This window comes from Nicotiana tabacum, chromosome 14 (genome assembly GCF_000715075.1).
Source record: "Nicotiana tabacum cultivar K326 chromosome 14, ASM71507v2, whole genome shotgun sequence".
NCBI lineage: Eukaryota > Viridiplantae > Streptophyta > Magnoliopsida > Solanales > Solanaceae > Nicotiana > Nicotiana tabacum.
Genome location: NC_134093.1, coordinates 23,777,669 through 23,797,616, shown reverse-complemented (window position 1 = coordinate 23,797,616; position 19,948 = coordinate 23,777,669). Strand labels below are relative to the sequence as shown.

The 19,948-nt window shown below is 41.6% G+C and overlaps 1 long non-coding RNA gene across 2 annotated transcripts; it reads right to left on the bottom strand.

The window, feature by feature from the left end:
* Positions 1–15,664: 15,664 nt before the first annotated feature.
* On the bottom strand, positions 15,665–17,701 carry LOC107777436 (uncharacterized). Of its 2 annotated transcripts, none has more exons than XR_001646194.2 (4): positions 17,505–17,701; positions 17,315–17,414; positions 16,562–16,793; positions 15,665–15,844 (listed from the first exon to the last, which is right to left on the bottom strand). It is a non-coding gene; the product is annotated as an uncharacterized LOC107777436 (long non-coding RNA). The 2 variants fall into 2 exon arrangements; XR_001646193.2 differs by having other exon boundaries at positions 16,596–16,793.
* Between the last annotated feature and the right edge of the window lie 2,247 nt (positions 17,702–19,948).

The following is a 19,948-nucleotide window of genomic DNA, read 5'->3' as shown; positions in this document are numbered from 1 at the left end:
CTTTATATTGTTCCATGTTAGTTTTATATTCATACTTGTATAGGTTATTAATTCTAGTAGGTGTCTTGACTGCTCCTCGTCACTACTCCATCGATGTTAGTCTTGATACTTACTAGGTACCGCTGTGGTGTACTCATGCTATGCTTGTTGTACATTGTTGTGCAAATCCAGGTACCTCGGACCATGTTGATCATTAGTTAGCTGATCGAGTATTGATGTGGAGACTCGAGGTATACCTGCTGTCGCATTTGCAGGCCTCGAAGTCACCTTTTGAAGTTTACTTTATACTGTTTATTTCTATTCCGGAACAGTTGCACTTTAAGATTTTTGAGTGAACTCAGTAGAGCTTATGACTTGTACTATCGGTTTTGGGATTGTATATACTCTCTGGGTTGTTGGCTTTGGATATAAGTTACTGGTTCATATTTAACAGTTAATTGGTTTAAATCTGTTGTTAACTCAATATATAGTAGGCTTACCTAGTCTTAGAGACTAGGTGTCGTCACGATTCTTAAGGAGGGATTTTGGACCGTGACAAGTTAGTATCAGATCTCTAGCTTCATAAGTGCTACGAGTCATAAGCAAGTTTAGTAGAGTCTTGCAGATTGGTATGAAGACGTCTGTATTTATCTTCCAGAGGCTACAGAACTATTAAGAAATTTTATTTATTCCATTCCTATTTGTGCGAGTTTATTGATTTTAGAGTTTGATCCTTTGTCATTCTATTCTCTCACAGATGGTGAGAACGCGAGCTGAAGTTACTGATGACATTGTCCCTAGAGCCAGTGTTGCTAGGGGTCAGAATAGAAGCAGAGACAGAGGATGAGGAGGAGCACACGCTACAGATAGAGCGCATGCCAAAGCAGCAGCTGAGGAGCCACCAATAGCTCCGGTTAGGGGATAGGCACCGGAGGCGCCTGTTGCTAGCCTGGACTTCAGGAGACATTAGCGAAGTTCCTGAACATGTTTGGTACATTAGCGAAGTTCCTGAACATGTTTGGTACATTGGCTCAAACGGGATTGATTCTTGTTGCATCAACTACTTCACACACTAGGGAGGAGCTCAAACTCCCACTGCCCATACTCTAGAGTAGTGGGTCCACATTGGTCAGGTCCCGAGAGTTATGCCAGTACAGCCTGTTATTTCATTTTAACCTGAGGTCAGGCCATGGGCATCTGAGGAGGAGCAGCTGAGATTTGAGAGATTCAAGAAGTATCATCCTCCTACTTATAGTAGCCTAGCTACCAAGGATGCGTATGGTGTTTTTGGAGAAGTGCCATTGTATTCTCCGCACTATGGGTATTGTGGAGACGAGCGGAGTTGCGTTTACTATGTTTCAGTTGTTTGGAGCAGCATATCAGTGGTGGCAAGCTTATAAGGAGGGTAGGCCAGCTGATACAGCACCACCCACTTGGACTCAATTTTCAAAGATATTTTTGAGGGAGTTTGTTCCCTAGACCCTCCGGGATGCGTGGCACACAAAGTTCGAGAAGCTATGCCAGGGCACTATAAGAGTGTCAGACTACACTATCAGATTCAGTGAGTTATCCCGTCATGTACCTCTTTGGTTTTTACAATTAGAGAGCGAGTCTGTAGGTTCATTGAGGGGCTTAGTTATGGTATCCTATTCAGCATGGCTCTAGAGTTGGAGATGCATGTTCTGTTTCAGCAGGTGGTAGAGATCACTCGTAAATTAGAGGGTATGCTAGGCCGGGAGAGGGAGGACAGGGAGGCTAAGAGGCCTCGTGAATCAGGAGGTTCTGCTGATCCCTATTTTAGAGGCAGGGTACATCATGGTAGAGGTTTTATTGGTCATCTAGTTCTATTTTCACTTCATGATTCGCATGGTGTTTCAGATATCCGTAGGTCCCAGAGTACCCGTATCTCACAACTTCCACAGCCACATCAGCAGAGAGGTTACTTTGAGTTTGGAGATACCAGTCTCATGGTGAGGGATTGTCCCAGACTTCAGACAAATATATTACAGTGGGGTATTCAGGGTATGAGTTCCACTCCAGTTGCTACTATACTTGCACCGCCAGCTAGGGGTGGAGGTCAGGCAGGTAAAGGTTGTCCTAGAGGGGGAGGTCAGTCCTATTGTTATGCTCTTCCTGGTTGGGCGGAGACTGATCCACTAGATGATGTTATTACAGGTATGAATTTGGTTGATTATAGAGATGCATTGGTGTTATTTCAATTTGGTCCCATTGATTGGGAAGATACATCCTGCCTTGTATCAGATATAGTTGTGTTTTGCTATTCTTGTATTGTGTTCATGTGTTCAGACTATTTGGAGAATTCTATTTTGATAGTCCGTGTCTATCGTTTTGGTTTGGTTGCTATTGAGGGTCATGATACTTGGATAAACTTTTTGTTAGTTAAATATGGTAGGATTTGATGTGATCTCTGGATGGTTTGGATCGACTTGTGATTCGGGCGCTCTACCGGTATAGGAAATCCACTATGTGCTATGACTTTATTTCACGAGATTGAGTTAGTTGAATGTTTCAGCGAGTGTGAGGTTTATTCTACTTGTGATTCAGAGCTGAGGAGGGGATCCTCGTGTTTTCATGTGGTTTGATATGTTTGAACCGGTGTACGTGCTGCGGTGGAGTTATATTAGGATGAGATCCTTATGATTAATTCATATGTTTTGATTCTCCCTTGTGGAATGGATTCGTAGTATGGTACTGATAGGGAGTTGTGCCTATCGGACTTGTTTGAAAGTTCTCTCATGTGTTTCTCTTTTCATATTCAGTCATATTCGAGTTGTGCTTGTTGAGTTTGGTTTGCGATGTATGTGACGGGGTAGCGTTCGATGTGTTCTATTGATCAGATGAGTAGTTATGAGTTTCACGTGTTTCGTGCATTATTTTTAGCAATGTGAAGGTTTGGAACAAGGTCCTAGCTGATATGAGTTTGGTTGCCGTAACCGGGCTTGGTAATGGGCAGTTATTGTGGTCAGAGTTGATGTTATGGGCATATGGATGATATGTTATGTCGTGTGGTTATACCTTGTGGGTGTATGCATGATCTGTTATAGCTAGTTGAGGATTCTACAGCGCGTTTGTGTGATAATAGGGCACTTGGTAGATGTGAAAATTTGATTCTAAGGCTTATCGAAATGAGTGGAAGGAATAATCTTTGGTTGGGATGATGTTGTCGGGCTTATGTGGATTGGAATGACGTAGGATCACCCATGTGTATGTGCATGGTGAGTTTATACAGTGATTTGATGGCTTGGGAAATACTTTTGTCATATTCGAGGACGAACGTTTGTTTAAAAGAGGGAGAATATAATGACCTGACCGGTCGTTTTGAGCTTTAAGGTTTTGTTTAGTGGTTCGAGGTCTGGAATGATTTCATATTGTGTATTATGACTTGTGTGCATGGTCGGATTTGATTTTTCGGATGTCTCGGGATGAATTTGGATGAGTGATTCTCACTTTAGAGGTTTAGGTTGAAAATGTTGACCAAGGATTGACTTTTGTGAAAACTAGCCCGGAATGATATCTTGATGGCTCGGATAGGTTCGTATTGTTATTTTGGACTTGGGAGTATGCCCGGAAGCGAATTCGAAGGTTCGTAAGTTGATTTGTGTTGTTTTACTGAAAACTGGCTATTTAAAGGTGTTGCGACCAAATGCACACGCAAGTATACGCGGTCATCAAGTAATAAAGTGATAAGATAGAGTATCAAACCCACGAGGACTTGTTATCAACTATTAATTAAATTAAACTATCCCAATTATCTAAACAAGAATTGAACCCGAGAAGCATTTGATTCTAACTAATTAAAATAAAGAAAAATAAATAGTGAACTTTGAACAAAAGAATAGCAGATTTTTATGTTATCAATGCGATGAAAACGATCTAGGGTTGCGGGATATCTAACATTCCTATTGTATTCTTCAATTGAATTAACTAAATAACTTATCTTGTTTATTGGTTAACATGGTTAATATTACTCATAAGAATATGTCGAGTTCTTACTCGCCTATTCAAGCTAACCTAACGCCTATATGTCTATGGAATTAGAACTAACAAGAACGCATTTATAATTCCTATACATCAACCAAGCAAGGCAATTAGGTATATATCTATCCTAACCGCGAATCCGTTCCCCGGTGCCCAGGGTCAAGAACTTGCTCTGCTCAATCCTATGTGCAATCTAGAATTCCCACTTTCGAGTTCAACTCTAGATTCGTAGATAGTATTTAATTAGTGATCAAGCAAATAAAATAATTAAACGCGAGATTGAATAAATAAACCAATATGATAAATCAAGAAAGCAAAATCAATATCCGAATAACAATAGTCATGAAAGAACCACAACCCTAGAACGAGAAGTTTAGCTCCACATAGACATGGTAGCAAAACAACAGATCATACAAAGAAACAAAAAAATTATAAAGTTTGGTGGAAGAAAAGATGAAACCCGGCCTCCACGGCGGCTCTGTGCTCTCCCATTGTCAAACGTTACTCTCAAAAACGTTCTCCCCACCAAAATAGGTTTAAAACCCCTTTTATACAAGTTGGGGCCATGTAAGACCGAAATAACCTTGTCCCGGGCGAAATAGGAAAAATCCCGCAACCTAGGCCGTTTTCACTCTTTGAATTTCATTCCTTTCCTTTGTCTTAGACTTTGGGGGACAAACAGCAAAGGGTGTCCCCCCCCCCCTTTGTCTTTTCCTATTTAGTTATTTTTTTTTCTTCCACGTTTTATCAGTTTTGCTCCAAATCTCTTCATCTTTACACTGCTTTATTCCTACACAGTTAAAATATAATATTAAGTACAAAATAATATAATTAATACTCAAAAGACAATTAAAAGTACTAGAATATAAGGCAACATTGGTTAAATATATGCATTTTTAAGCCGAACGTCACCACCCCACACTTAAACTCTTGCTCGTCCTCGAGTCATCCAACAATTCACACTATTCTTAAGCACTTCATATTACACATTTGAAGCACACTATACCAATGACCATGGTTGATAGCAACAATTAAACTGTAGCATATGCAATCACTTACACTTCTCTTTACTTATGCCATTCTTCAACAGTATTCACAATAAAGACAACGTGCTCAAACACAACAGTTAAGAAGAGTGTAATAAGTAAAGAGAACAGTTAAGAAGAATGTAGTAAGAACAAATAAAAATATTCAAACAAAGACAATCTGCTCACAATACTCCTAGCCTCAAAAACCAAATGTCCTAATGCACTCATGATTTGGACACCCAACATCCTAGAGAAGTCTAATAACGTTACATATCCCTCATGAAACCATGTGCCCTCACAACAAAAGCAAAGAGAGTAAGTTGAATCCACACATCTGAATCTCATGATCAAATATAGTTTAAGGACTCACTTGTTTATAAAAGAAATCTCTCACTCTCACAAAGAAGTCACATGTATGCAATTGGTACCATAGGCTTGCCCTTAATGTAAATCTCTACTAATGTAAGCTCGCTCGATCTAAAATCAATTAGAAATTTTTCATAGTTGTAATGTAGACTAAGAGATGGGTAGGATATACTTAAGAATAGTGGTTCACCCTCCTAAGTACTTTAATACATCACATAATCAAATTTAAACGCATATTTCCTCAATCCAACTTCAACTTCACAAACAATATCACCCCAAAAATAATCCCTCTTTCTTTAAGCACCATCTTAATTCATATCCACTAGCAAGGACAAGATGTCAATTTATTCATCTACATATGTTTTTTCTTTATCTTTTTTTTTTCTTTTCAATAACAATTTTCTCTTTTCAATAACAATTTTCAAACCGAGCATCACCTAAAATTTCGCTTCAACTCACATACCGGGAAAGTCCTAGACACAAGTACAATACATGGACTACATAAAAACCTCACCACACATGGCACATAATTCACTAAGGACGGTCCCATTCCGACGCTCAACAAATGCAAGTATTCACAAAGCCATGAGATATTAAGCATTAAGCACAAAGAGAACACAAGTCAAGAAAACGAGACAAAGGCGTCACAAAACATGCTATCCAACTAAGCAAGGCACTATCAATAATTTCAAATTATAGGGAAGATACTACACATGCCGAAGTCTAAATATGCTACTACCAAACAAGTCAAGGGCGTCTAGGTTCATCATTATTCCTCTTTTTATTCCCTAAATTCCTAATCTAGTCTAAAAGATAAATAAACTACCCGGTTCAATCTACATCCCATGCAAAAGAACTGAGGCACAAATAAAAACCACGGGGGATTATTACTACCAAAAAAAAAAAGTAAAAGACATGTTTTTGTATATTTCTATTTTTTTTTTTTTTTTTTTGGTTAAACTTTAATCCCTCAAGAAAACTCTCTAGGAGATCCATCGTCAGGAAAAGTCCAAATTTTGTATTTTTTTTTTGATTTTCCATATTTTAAAAAAACATTTAAGTTACTAAAACTACTACTAAAATACTACACTACTACAAAAACAAAAATAAGAAGTTTAACTCAAAATAAGAAGTTAATATTTTTTTTATTACTAACATAATACTACTAATTATCTATAGGAATTTTCTCACCCCACACTTAAAAGAGTGCAGTGTTCCCAATGCACAAATAAAGCAAAAACAAAATAACGAGGGTGGACAAGAAACTCCCTGAAAAGCCAAAGGCCGAAGCAATAACAGCTCATGGGGTACTCAGACTTCTACCAAGGATGGTCCTTTGTGTGGGCACCCCACACTTAGTCCCAACCATCTAGCTCATTTTTGCGCATCTTATGGCCTTGCTTCCTATACTCATAATCCTTACTACAAAAATTATAGAAAAATAATAAACAAAAATAAAAGAAAGTAGTAAAGCTGGGTTACCTCCCAACAAGTGCCTAATCTAACATCGCGGCACGACTTGAACCACTTTTTGCCTCCACCTTGAACTTATGAATTGTACCCCTAACAGGACATTCAGTATGTGGCTATGCACCTTTGGTGGGGCTACAAAAATAACCAAGCCAAGTAATAAATTTTTTACTCTACACTTCCCCGCCTTGTTCCTCTTCCTTTGACTCCTCTAAAGGCTCAGATGACTCGACTTGCATGTCATCATCCAAACACAATGTCGAAAATTATTTAGAATGAGGACCAACAAGCCCCAACTCTGGAATTGTATTACTATTTACATCCTCATATTTCCATGCACTAGAGTCTTCAAATATAACATTATCTACTCCCTCATATGACTCTACAACACTCTTCTTAACATTGAAATCCTCAAGAAAAATATGGTCTAATGCTTGGTATTCTCGTTTTAGCTCCTCAATTTGGTCTAAAAGATTTTTTTTCCAGCTTCACACAACTCGTCTGTAACGACTCGGTCGCTCATTTTCAGTGTATTAGCCCCGATCCCCTATTTACTATTTTTCCGTATCTATTTTTGCTTAAGTGACTTGCCGGGAGGTCTTGTTTTTGGTTTCGGAGTGTTTCGGGACACTTAGTCCCTAAAACGAAAGCTTAAGTCTCAGGATTTTGACCGTAGTTGAAAGTGTGTGAAGACGAATCTGGAATGAAGTTTCGCCAGTCCTGTTAGCTCCGTTGGGTGATTTTGGACTTAGGAGCGTGTTTGGACTGTGAATTTGAGGTTTGTAACTAATTTAGGCTTGAAATCGCGAAAGTCGAATTTTGGGAAGTTTGATCGGGGGGTTGACATTTTGATATCGGGGTCAGATTCCGATTTCAGAAGCTGGAACAGGTCCGTAATGTTGAATATGACTTGTGTGCAAGATTTGAGGTCAATCGAACGTGGTTTGGTAGGTTTCGGCATCGTTTGTGGGATTTGAAAGTTTAGAAGTTCTTTAGGCTTGAATCCGGGTGTAATTAGTGTTTTGATGTTGTTTTGAGTGATCCGAAGGCTTGAATAAGTTTGTATGATATTTTAGGATTGGTTGGTATGTTTTGTTGAGGTCTCGGGGACCTTGGGTGAGTTTCGGATGCTTAACGGATCATTTTTGGACTTGGCTTGATAGTTGAAGTTCTGGTTTCAATAGGTTCTGGTTTCCTTGTACGCGATCATAGGGATTCATTTGCGATCGCGTAAGCTTATTTGGGGCAGAGGTGAGTTTGTTCTATGCGATCGCAGAGTTAGGAACGCGATCGCGTATGTGTGCGAAGATGTGCTTCACGAACGCGTGGCTAAGGTCGCGTTTGCATAGAAGGATTTGAGCAGGACGGGAGTTGTGGCCAATGCTCTATGCGATCGTGTGAGGCAGGATGCGATCGCATAGCATTCGCGTAGGGTAAAAATGTGGGGCAGCATAGTTGTGCTTCGCGATCGCGAGGAATGTTCCGCGATCGCGATGAAGGATATCTGGTCAGGCAGTATTAATTTCAAAAATGAGGGTTTGAACCCATTTTGCATATTTTGAGCAAGAAAACACAGAATTGGGCGATTCTTGAAGGGATTTTCCTGGAGTTGATTGGGGTAAGTGATTCTTACTTGGTTTTGGTTAAATCCCATGATTTCATCTTTAATTTTATCATCTAATTTGTGATTTGGGGTGAGAAAATTGGGAAAAGAGGAAGAACTCTTGAGTTGGGATTTTGAGGTTTTTAATGGGATTTTTTTATCGGATTTGAGTAAATTTGGTATGGTTAGACTCGTGAGTGAATGAGTTTTCAGGTTTTGTGACTTTTGTCGAATTTTGAGACGTGGACGGGGGCCAGGTTCGGGCCAATTTTGGATTTTTGGCTATAATTTAGTAGTTTTCTTGTGGAATTGATCCCTTTATCCTATATTGATTGTATTGTTCTACTTGTGGCTAGATTCGGGACGTTTGAAGACCGATTTGAGAGGCAAAGGCATTTCGGAGTAGAGATTTGCTCGGTTTGAGGTAAGTAACAGTCTTAAATCTGGTTTTGAGGGTATGAAACCCTGAGAATTTTATATTTGGAGGTGACGCACATTCTAGGTGACAGGCGTGCGAGCGTGCACCGTGAGGGGTTGTGATTTGGTGTGTCTCGTGAGACTGTAAAGTCAAATAGCCGTTGTTATTACTTGTTTTCCTTGTCTTTGAGCAATTGACTGCCTTTTATTTTAGAAACCATGCTTAGGCCATATGATATTAGTGTTGGCACCCGCAGCGATCGTATACTTGTTGAATTGACTGCTAAATGTTGTCTTGTACTCAGTCACAGTCTTACTTATGTGTTATATCTCTGTTTCCTTTTATTTCTTGTTGATACTTGTTGTATTTTCTGCTTGGGCTGGTTATTATGATATTCTGTGAGCCCGAGGGGCTGGAGAGGTTAGTGACTAAGGTAGGCCCTGAGTGCCGAGCTACGAGCTATGAGGTATATGGATCGGGTTGCACGCCGCAACAAGCCTTCGGGCTATATATATATATATATATATATATATATATATATGGATCGAGTTGCATGCCGCAACAATATTGGATCGGGCTGCGCACCGCAACAATATAGAGCTTGGGCTGAAGGAGCCCCTTCGGAGTCTGTACACCCCCAGTGAGCGCAGATACCTATCGAGAGTGTTTATTGAGGGCTGAGAGCCGAGGGTATGAGTTGTTGAGATGAGTTGACTGAATGCTTCCTTGAGAGGATGTACTTGCTTTTATTTATTGTTGCACTTAGTTGTTATCTGTTGTTGTGAAATTTCTGGAAGATTCATATCTGTTTAACTTGAGCTCGAGCTGATTTGACTTATACCACCGGATTTGAAAGCATGTTCACTCTTTACTGAAAACTTTTGAAATAATCTGTATTTTTATAGCTCGTCACTACTTCTCAGTTTCTTATTTAATTTTGTTACTTTCTGTGTTGGTTGTACTCATGCTAAGCCCTGCACGTCATGTGCAAATCCAGGTGTGTACGGTTCTGACGGTCACTGAGTTTGTGCGATAGCTGATTTTCGGAGACTTACGAGGTACCTGCTGGCGTCTGTAGTCCTTGTTTCTCCTTTCTTATTATCTTTTCTCTCTTGTATTGTCATTTGGCACAGACTGTAGTAGACTCTGTTTCTAGATTGGTTGTTAGATGCTCATGACTTAGTCACACCCCGATGCCGGGCTATTTTTCCGCACTTATATTTTATTTGGGTTTTACCCCCGGCTTTTTATGAAAAACTCCGGTTATTTTAAATGTCTTAATTCATTTTTGTTAAATGTTGAAAGTATTTTGGAAAGGTCGGCTTGCCTAGTACCACGATAGGTGCCATCACGACGGGTTAGGTTTTGGGTCGTGACAAGTTGGTATCAGAGCCTATGCTACATAGGTCTCACGAGTCATGAGCAGGTTTAGTAGAGTCTTGCGGATCGGTATGGAGACGTATGTACTTATCTTCGAGAGGCTGCAGAACCCTTAGGAAACTCCACATTCTTGAATTCTTCTCGTGCGAATCAGTTGATTCTAGTAACTAAACATCTGTTGTTTCATTCTCTCACAGATGGTGAGGACTCGTACTACCAGACAGGATGGACAGCCACCAGTACCACCAGCCAGGGCCGCGAGAGGTCGAGGTCGCGGTAGAGGCCACGGTAGGGGCAGAGATGCAGCCCGCATAGTAGCTGGGGCAGTACCTGCAGATCCACCAGTTGCCCCAGCTTAGGCACCACCTGTGCCTATTGTGATTCCAGGCCTTCAGTGGCCTTAGCTTAGATTCTGACCACGTTTACTAGTCTTGCTCAGGCGGTCTGTGTTCCGGCTACAGCAGCCACTTCTCAGGCTAGGGGAGGTGCTCAGACCCCAGCTACCTGCACACTTGAGCAGGTGTTACAGGGATTCCAGACACCGAGGGGCACTACCAGCCCAGCCGGTTACAGTTGCTCAGGACTATGTGATTCCTTCTATGCCTGAGGATGAGCAATATAGATTTGAGAGGTTTGGGAGACTCCAGCCTCCATCTTTCAGTGGTGCAGAGGGAGTGGATGCACAGGGTTTCTTTTATAAGTGTCAAAGGATACTCCGTACAGCAGGTATTCTGGAGACCAGTTGGGTCTCGTTCACTACCTTTCAGTTCTCTGGGTTGCATTCAGTTGGTGGGAGTCTTACGAGAGGCGTAGGTTGGTCGCCGCAGCTCCCCTTACCTGGAAGCAATTCTCCGTTATCTTTCTGGAGAAGTTCGTGCCTCAGTCCCGCGGAGAGGAGCTGCACAGACATTTTGAGCAGCTTCGTCAGGGTGATATGTCGTGACGTAATATGAGATGCGATTCTCGTAGTTGGCCCGTCATGCTATCTGGTTGGTTCCTACAGACAGGGAGAGGATCGGGAGGTTTATAGATTGCCTCACTTATCAGCTGCGTTTGCTTATGACCAGAGAGAGTGTGTCTGGTGCCACTTTTGATGAGGTTGTTGACATTGCGCGTCAGATTGAGATGGTTCGCAGTCAGGAGAGGGTTGAGAGGGAGGCCAAGAGGCCTTATGGATAGGGAGGATTTAGCGGTGCTCCTTCTGGGGGTCAGTTCCAGCACGGTAGAGGCCTTCCTTTCAGACATGCTAATACGGCTCGTCCAGGTCACCATGGTGCATCATCTGTCCATGGTTCTCACAGTTATCAGCAGGGCCGTTCATCTCTCGGTGCCCCCCAGCGTAGAGTTCGTCCCGTGCTCCATCGGGTCAGGGTTCGCCTATGCCAGGTCCTTCTTCCAGTTATCTCGGTGTTCGGGGCTCCGTTCAGTCCCCTGCACCAGCGCCGAGGAGTTGTTATGAGTGTGGGGAGTTTGGTCACATGAGGAGAGAGTGTCCCCGTATAGTGGGAAGTCCAGCTCCGTAGAAAAGCTAGTCTATGTCATCAGCACCAGCCCCTCCACCACCCGCTCAGCCAGCCCGGGATGGATCCCAGTCAGCTAGGGTCGCCCGAGAGGGGGAGGCCGATCAGGGGGCGGCCAGGCCCATTTCTATGCTCTTCTTCCCAGACCAGATGCCATTGCTTCGGATGCTGTGATTACAGGTATTGTCTCAGTTTTCCATAGAGATGCCTTTGTATTATTTGACCCTGGTTCTACTTATTCATATGTGTCCTCGTATTTCGCTCATTATATGGATATGCCCCGTGAGTCTCTAGTTTTATCTGTTCATGTATCCATTCCAGTGGGCGATACTATCATTGTGGACCGTGTATATCGGTCATGTGTGGTGACTATTGGGAGTTTGGAGACTAGAGTGGACCTCTTGTTGCTTAGTAAGGTCGCTTTTGACGTGATTTTGGGTATGGATTGGTTGTTTCTATGTCATGTGTTCTAGATTGTCACGCTAAGACCGTGACATTGGCGATGCCGGGATTGCCGAGGGTTGAGTGGAGCGGCTCTATAGAATATGTTCCAAGTAGAGTGATTTCATACTTGAAAGCTCAGCGGATGGTTGAGAAAGGTTGTCTATCTTATCTGGCCTTTGTGAGGGATATTAGTGTAGAGGTCCCTATGGATATTGATTTTGGTATTGACTTGGTGCCGTACACTCAGCCCATTTCTATTCCTCCATACTATATGGCACCGGCTGAGTTGAAGGAGTTGAAGGAGCAGCTTTAGGAACTCCTTGATAAGGGGTTTATTCGGTCTAGCATGTCACCTTGGGGTGCACCAGCTCTATTTGTGAAGAAGAAGGATGGTACTATGAGAATGTGCATTAATTACAGACAGTTGAACAAGGTCACAATCAAGAACAGGTATCCTTTGTCGCGTATTGATGATTTGTTTGACCAGCTTCAGGGAGCGATGATGTTCTCCAAGATTGATTTGAGGTCAGGGTATCACCAGCTGAAGATTCGGGATTTGGATATTCTTAAGACAGCTTTTAGGACCCGATATGGCCATTATGAGTTCCTTGTGATGTCTTTTGGGCTGACCAACGCCCCAGCAGCGTTCATGCATTTTATGAACAGTGTGTTTCAGCCGTATTTGGACTCGTTCGTCATTGTATTCATTGATGATATCCTAGTGTACTCTCGTATCCAGGAAGAGCATGCCTAGCATCTGAGGATTGTGTTACAGCGATTGAGGGAGGAGAAGCTTTATGCAAAGTTCCCCAAGTGTGAGTTTTGGCTCGGTTCAGTGGCGTTCTTGGGGCACGTGGTGTCCAGTAAGGGTATTCAGGTGGATTCGAAGAAGATTGAGGCGGTGCAGAGTTGGCCCAGACCGTCCTCAACCCAGGAGATTAGGAGTTTTCTTGGTTTGGCGGGCTATTACCGTCGTTTTGTGAAGGGTTTTTCATCTATTGCATTGCCCTTGACCAGATTGACCCAAAAGGGTGCCCCATTCATATGGTCAGATGAGTGTGAGGAGAGCTTTCAGAGGCTCAAGACTGCCTTGACCACGACCCCAGTTCTAGTTCTGCTATCAGCTTCTGGTTCTTACACAGTGTATTATGATGCCTCGCGGATATGCATTGGGTGTGTTCTGATGCAGAAGGGTAGAGTGATTGCTTATGCTTCGCGCCAGTTGAAGACCCATGAGAAGAACTATCCTGTCCATGACCTTGAGTTAGCAGCTATTGTTCACGCCTTGAAGATTTGGCGGCATTATTTGTACGGGGTCCATTGTGAGATTTACATTGATCATCGGAGTTTGCAGCATCTGTTCAAATAGAAGGATCTTAACTTGCGCAGTGGAGGTGGTTGGAGCTTCTTAAGGACTATGATATCACCATTTTGTACCATCCCGGGAAGGCCAATGTAGTGGCCGATACCTTGAGTCGCCGGGCAGAGAGTTTGGGGAGCTTAGCATATCTTCTAGCAGCAGAGAAGCCATTGGCATTGGATGTTCAGGCCTTAGCTAGTTAGTTTATTAGATTGGATGTTTCTGAGCTAAGTATAGTATTGGCTTGTGTGGTCTCTCGGTCTTATCTTTATGATCGTATAAGGGAGCGTCAGTATGATGACCCCCACCTGCTTGTCCTTAAGGACATGATCCAGCACGGTGATGCTAAGGAGGTCACTATTGGGAATGATGGTGCATTGAGGATGCAGGGCAGGCTATGTGTGCCCAATGTAGATGGTTTGCGTGACTTGATTCTCCAAGAGGCTCATAGTTCGCGGTATTCTATTCATCCCGGTGCCGCGAAGATGTATCAGGACTTGATACAACATTACTGGTGGAGGATAATGAAGAAGGACATAGTGGAGTATGTATCTCGGTGCCTAAATTTTCAGCAGGTGAAGTATGAGCATCAGCGACCAGGTGGGTTGCTTCAAAAGTTAGAGATTCCAGAGTGGAAATGGGAGCAGATCACTATGGATTTCGTTGTTGGGCTTCCACGGACTAGCCGGAAGTTTGATGCAGTTTGGGTGATTATGGACCCGCTGACCAAGTCAGCTCATTTCATTCCTGTGATGACTACCTATTCTTCCGAGCAGCTGGCTCGAGTCTATATCTGAGATATTGTCAGGCTTCATGGCGTACCGGTATCTATCATCTCTGACCGGGGTACGCAGTTTACATTACGGTTCTGGAGAGTCGTACAACGAGAGTTGGGTACTCGGGTAGGAGTTGAGCACAACATTTCACCCTCTGACGGACAGACAGTCCGAGCGCACTATTCAGATGTTAGAGGATATGCTCTGTGCGTGTGTGATGGAGTTTGGGGGTTCGTGGGATCAGTTCTTGCCACTAGCGGAGTTTGCTTACAACAACAGTTACTAGTCGAGCATCCAGATGGCACCGTATGAGGCTCTGTATGGTAGGCGGTGTAGGTCTCCAGTGGATTGGTTCGAGCCGGGCGAGGCTAGATTATTGGGTACAGACTTGGTTCAGGATGCTCTGGATAAGGTTAGGGTAATTCAGGATAGACTACGCACGGCCCAGTCCAGGCAGAAGAGTTATGCGGATCGGAAGGTTCGCGATGTTGCATTTATGGTTGGGAAACGAGTATTGCTCCGGGTGTCACCCATGAGGGGTGTTATGAGGTTCGGAAAGAAGGGCAAGCTGAGCCCGAGGTTTATCGGTCCATTTGAGGTATTGCGACGTGTTGGGGAAGTTACTTATGAGCTTGCCTTGCCTCCCAGTCTAGCAAGAGTTCATCCAGTATTTCATGTTTCCATTACAAGAAATCGGACATTTTGCGGCGACAAAAGTCGCTACAAAAGCCCTGAAAGTCGCTGCTAATCGGTTTTAGTGGCGACAATTAGCTTGTTGCAAGTAAATCCATTACTAAATGTTTCTTGTGACGACATATAGGGGTCGCCACAAATGGTATGAATTAGTGGCAACTGGATATGCCACAAAAAGTAAACATATACGCCACAAAAAGTAGTTCCCTGAAATAGATTTTAACCAAGTCGCTGCTGTAAAATGACCTTTAGCGGCAACCTTAGTCGCCGCTAAAACTATTTAATCATCAGTGGCAACTATTATGTCGCCACTATAGAATGCCTAGTAGCGACTACACTCCGCCACAAAAACTATTAAACTATCAACAAATAACGATGTTTAGAGGCGAATGTAGTCGCTACAAAAAGCAGTATACCTTTAGTAGCAACCCTCAATTCGCCACAACTAATCTTTTGTGACAAGGTTTTGTCGCCACTAAGACTTATTCATTCAGCAACTATAATGACTACAATTATACTACATTTCTAGTGGCAAACAATTTTCAAAAATTAAAATACAAATATATTTCTATCAATTGCCTACAAGTATTAAGAGAATCCAATATTGTCCAACAAACACCCAAAAGCATTCCTCAAACAAAATATTAAAATTACTTCCATTACTAAAAAGTCAATTACAATATAGACTGCACAATACTTTATTGTTCATTTTCATTCTACGCATATACATATGGCCCAAAAAAGATATTAAGTGCCTTCAAACTCCTCCTTGGTCTACGCCAGTTTTTATGAACCTTGGACCTTGCCCCTGTATTAAAGTGAAAAAAAACAAGATCACTTTGACAATTCTCATAATTTAATGCAAATAGTAAAGGAGTGACAATAATCCCAAGACTTAAATGAAAGATCAACTCTAAATAGAACTAGGCAGTGTACATTGTGTGAGTGTTATTCTATCAGAAAGAAGATTGTTCATATATCTATCCATCTGAAATTCAATGTGCAATAATTCTACCAAGTAAACAGATCATGTGTTGCTCAAGTGGGATGTATCTTAAGAATGATATTCAACAGATGATACAGGGTAATGTTATAAATAAGTGCATAAGACTTGTTTACAATTTTTTCACCCTAAATCCTGGAAGGATATGGTACAATCTTGATATTATCACTGTCAAAATTTTTTCATAGAAAAGACTCCAGAAATGGTAAACTTCTTAATGGCAGAAAATGGACATAGTTCGATGGAACTTGCTAGTTTCATGCTTTGGTGTAACTGAAGTTCACTGCTGTAACATAAGGGTCAAAAGCTTTAGAAGAAGCTAACACATCAGATCGGAGAAGCCTCTTTCAAAGTTCCATATTTAAAAGAGCATGTAAATGACGCAGGCTTACAATATCTTAATCCATTCTAACAAAAAACACAACTATCAGTCATTATCACTTCCAAAGTCTATTCAGGTTGATTCAGATAAAAAAGCCACATATTGAAGATATAGAATCCAATTTCCTTCTATGATCATACCAAGTTATGAAAAGTACAAAAATATTAGCAGTACTTGTTGCATTCGGGTCATGAAAGCAGCTTATTGTTCTATATCCACTTGTTCACGCTCCTCTTCCCACCTCCTTTGCAACTCCTGTTCCATATTCCTTTGCAACTCAGCTTTCCATGCTCTAAAAAGCCTTTGCATAGTACTGAACACAAAGGCTTGCAACTTATGCTTTCGCAGCCCGCCACAAACTTCAGATTTATCCTAAACACAAATGTAATATTATGTTTGATATTCATTTTTTTTTATAAGGTAAATTTATGTTTGATATTCATACCAAATTTAATCAGTAAAGCACCGATTCTACTTCAATACAGATTCTATTTACGAAATTAAAGATACAAGCATCATGAACTATATTTGTGAAACACTTAGATCAACTAAATCAGTGAAAATTTATACTATTCTAAATGCAGCGAACTAAACCATGACACTCAATTAGATATCGTTATTACCATGAAAAGTATCTCTTTCTCTCCCTAGTTCCTAATCTTACCACATTTCTTGACAGCTTACCGTGCTATCAATATTTGGAAAGTTAACTCCTCCTTCAAAGAATTGATATAAAACTAATAAAATAAAAAGTAAATAACCATCTGGAATTGGAGCCAGATGCAAAAATATGTAGGTCCATCACTAAGAGAGAGAGATAACTGAGAGACGACCGTCAAGACCGAGAATCGACAAAATAGGGAAATAAAAATAAAGATAAATAGACATTGTACCTTCAAAACTTCGAATGGCTTCGAATAGCTTACCCTCGCAGTGATTTTCAAACTTTAAACTTTCCTCCTTCCTTCTTTGGCTTTAGACGACCGGCTATTCCTAGTACATTTTAAAGTGGGTCAGAGAAATTTGAGGTAAAATCTTAGAATATAATTATCACCGTAAAGGATTTGGGATTTGAGCACATACCTTATGGAGTCACAATTCACAATGTGTGATTACGGCTTTTGAGTTGTCTCTACCGAATGGTTCACATATTTATGATTTGAGCGATTTGAGAGATTGTGAGGTGTTTGAGTAGAGAAAATTTTAGAATTTTACAGAGAAGAAACGCAGTAAAGAACTAGTATTGGAGCAAGGAAACCTAGCGAAGATATTTTTGGACATTCTATTTAGTACTTTTTATTTTAAAATAAAATCAATTAATCTATTTGTAGCGACCATGTCGCTACAAGTTGTCCTTTTGAGGCGACTATTTACCAGTCGCTGCTAGAACTACGGAGCCAAAAATTATGTTCTTAGCGGGAATGTTAGATTTCAGTATTGGTAGCGCATATTACCGGCAACCTAAAAACCTCGCCACTAAATATTTACCTTCAACAACGGCTTTTAAAGTCGCCGCTACTAGTATAATATTTGTTGCAACAAATAGAGTCGCCACTAAATGTTGCCGCAAAAAGTCCCTTTTCTTGTAGTATTCTATGCTCCGGAAGTATCACGGCGATCCGTCTCACGTATTGGATTTCAGCTCAGTTCAGTTGGATAAGGATTTATCTTATGTTGAGGAGCCGGTGGCGATCTTAGATAGGCAGGTTCGAAAGCTGAGGTTGAAGAATATTGCTTCTCTGAAGGTTCAGTGGAGAGGTCAGCCGGTCGAGGAGGCGACTTGGGAGATCGAGCACGATATGCGCAGCCGTTATCCTCATCTTTTCACTACTTCAAGTATGTCTCCATGCTCGTTCGAGGACGAACGATTGTTTTAAGAGGGGGAGGATGTAACGACCCGACCGGTCATTTTGAGTGTATTCGCCCCGATCTCCTATTTACTATTTTTTCCGTATCTATTTTTGCTTAAGTGATTTGTCGGGAGGTCTTATTTTTGGTTTCGGAGTGTTTCGGGACACTTAGTCCTTAAAACGAAAGCTTAAATCTTAGGATTTTGACCGTAGTCAGAAGTGTGTGAAGACGACTCCGGAATGGAGTTCTGTCGGTCCCGTTAGCTCCGTTGGATGATTTTGGACTTAGAAGTATGTCCGGACTGTAAATTTGAGGTATGTATCTAATTTAGGCTTGAAATGGCGAAAGTCGAATTTGGAAAAGTTTGACCGGGGGGTTGACTTTTTTATATCGGGGTCGAATTTCGATTTCGAAAGTTGGAATAGGTCCGTAATGTTGAATATGACTTGTGTGCAAAATTTGAGGTCAATCGGACGTGGTTTGGTAGGTTTCGGCATCGTTTGTGGAATTTGAAAGTTTAGAAGTTCTTTAGGCTTGAATCCAGGTGTAATTGGTGTTTTGATGTTGTACCAGCTGAAGATTCGGGACTCGGATATTCTAAAGACAGCATTCAGGACCCGTTATGGTTATTATGAATTCCTTGTGATGTCTTTTGGGCTGACCAACGCCCCAGCAACATTCATGCATCTGATGAACAGTGTATTTCAGCCTTATCTCGACTCGTTTGCCATATTATTCATTGATGATATCCTGTTGTACTCTCGTAGCCAAGAGGAGCATGCCCAGCGTTTAAGGATTGTGTTGAAGCAGCTGAGGGAGGAGAATCTTTATGCCAAGTTCTCCAAGTGTGAGTTTTGGCTTAGTTTAGTGGCGTTCTTGAGGCACGTGCTATCTAGTGAGAGGATTAAGGTGGATCCAAATGAAATAGAGACGGTTCGGAGTTGGCCCAAACCGTCCTCAGCTACAGAGATTCAGGTACGTCGCAACAAGCTTATGGATATATATATATATATGTATGTGTGTGTGTGTGGATCGGGTTGCACGCCGCAACAGGTCTTATGGCTATATGTGGATCGGGTTGCACATCGCAGCAGGTATCGTACAGTGCTGAGTGACTGAGCGTGGCGAGCGAGAATGGAGACGGGCAGATTTAGTGCTCTGAGAGCATGAGTACTTGGGATTTCACTGTGTTGCATCACATACGGTATTCACATTGGCATGTAGATATAGAGATGTCATACTCTTCTTATCAGTCACCTGTGGCATATTTTATCTGAACTGAACTTAATTGTTGAACTTAGAAGCATGCCTACTTTTCTGTATTGTTAAACTCTGTATTTTTAATGTATTATTTGAGCTCGTCACTGCTTTCAGACCACAGGTTAGACTTGTTACTTATTAAGTTGGTTGTACTCACGCTACACTTTGCACTTCATGTGCAGATCCAGGTATTTTCGAGCATGGCGGTTGCTGATTCTTGACCTTTCATCAGTTCGGAGATCATCGAGGTAGCTGCCTTGGCGTCCGCAGACCTTGACTCTCCTCCTATATCTTTTAGTCTTGTTTATACTGTTCTACTTTCCTAGACAGTGTTCTATTGGTTGGACTATGTTGTTATGTAGATGCTCATGTACTCCGTGACACCCGATCTTTTGGGAGAATTTTGTACTGAGTTT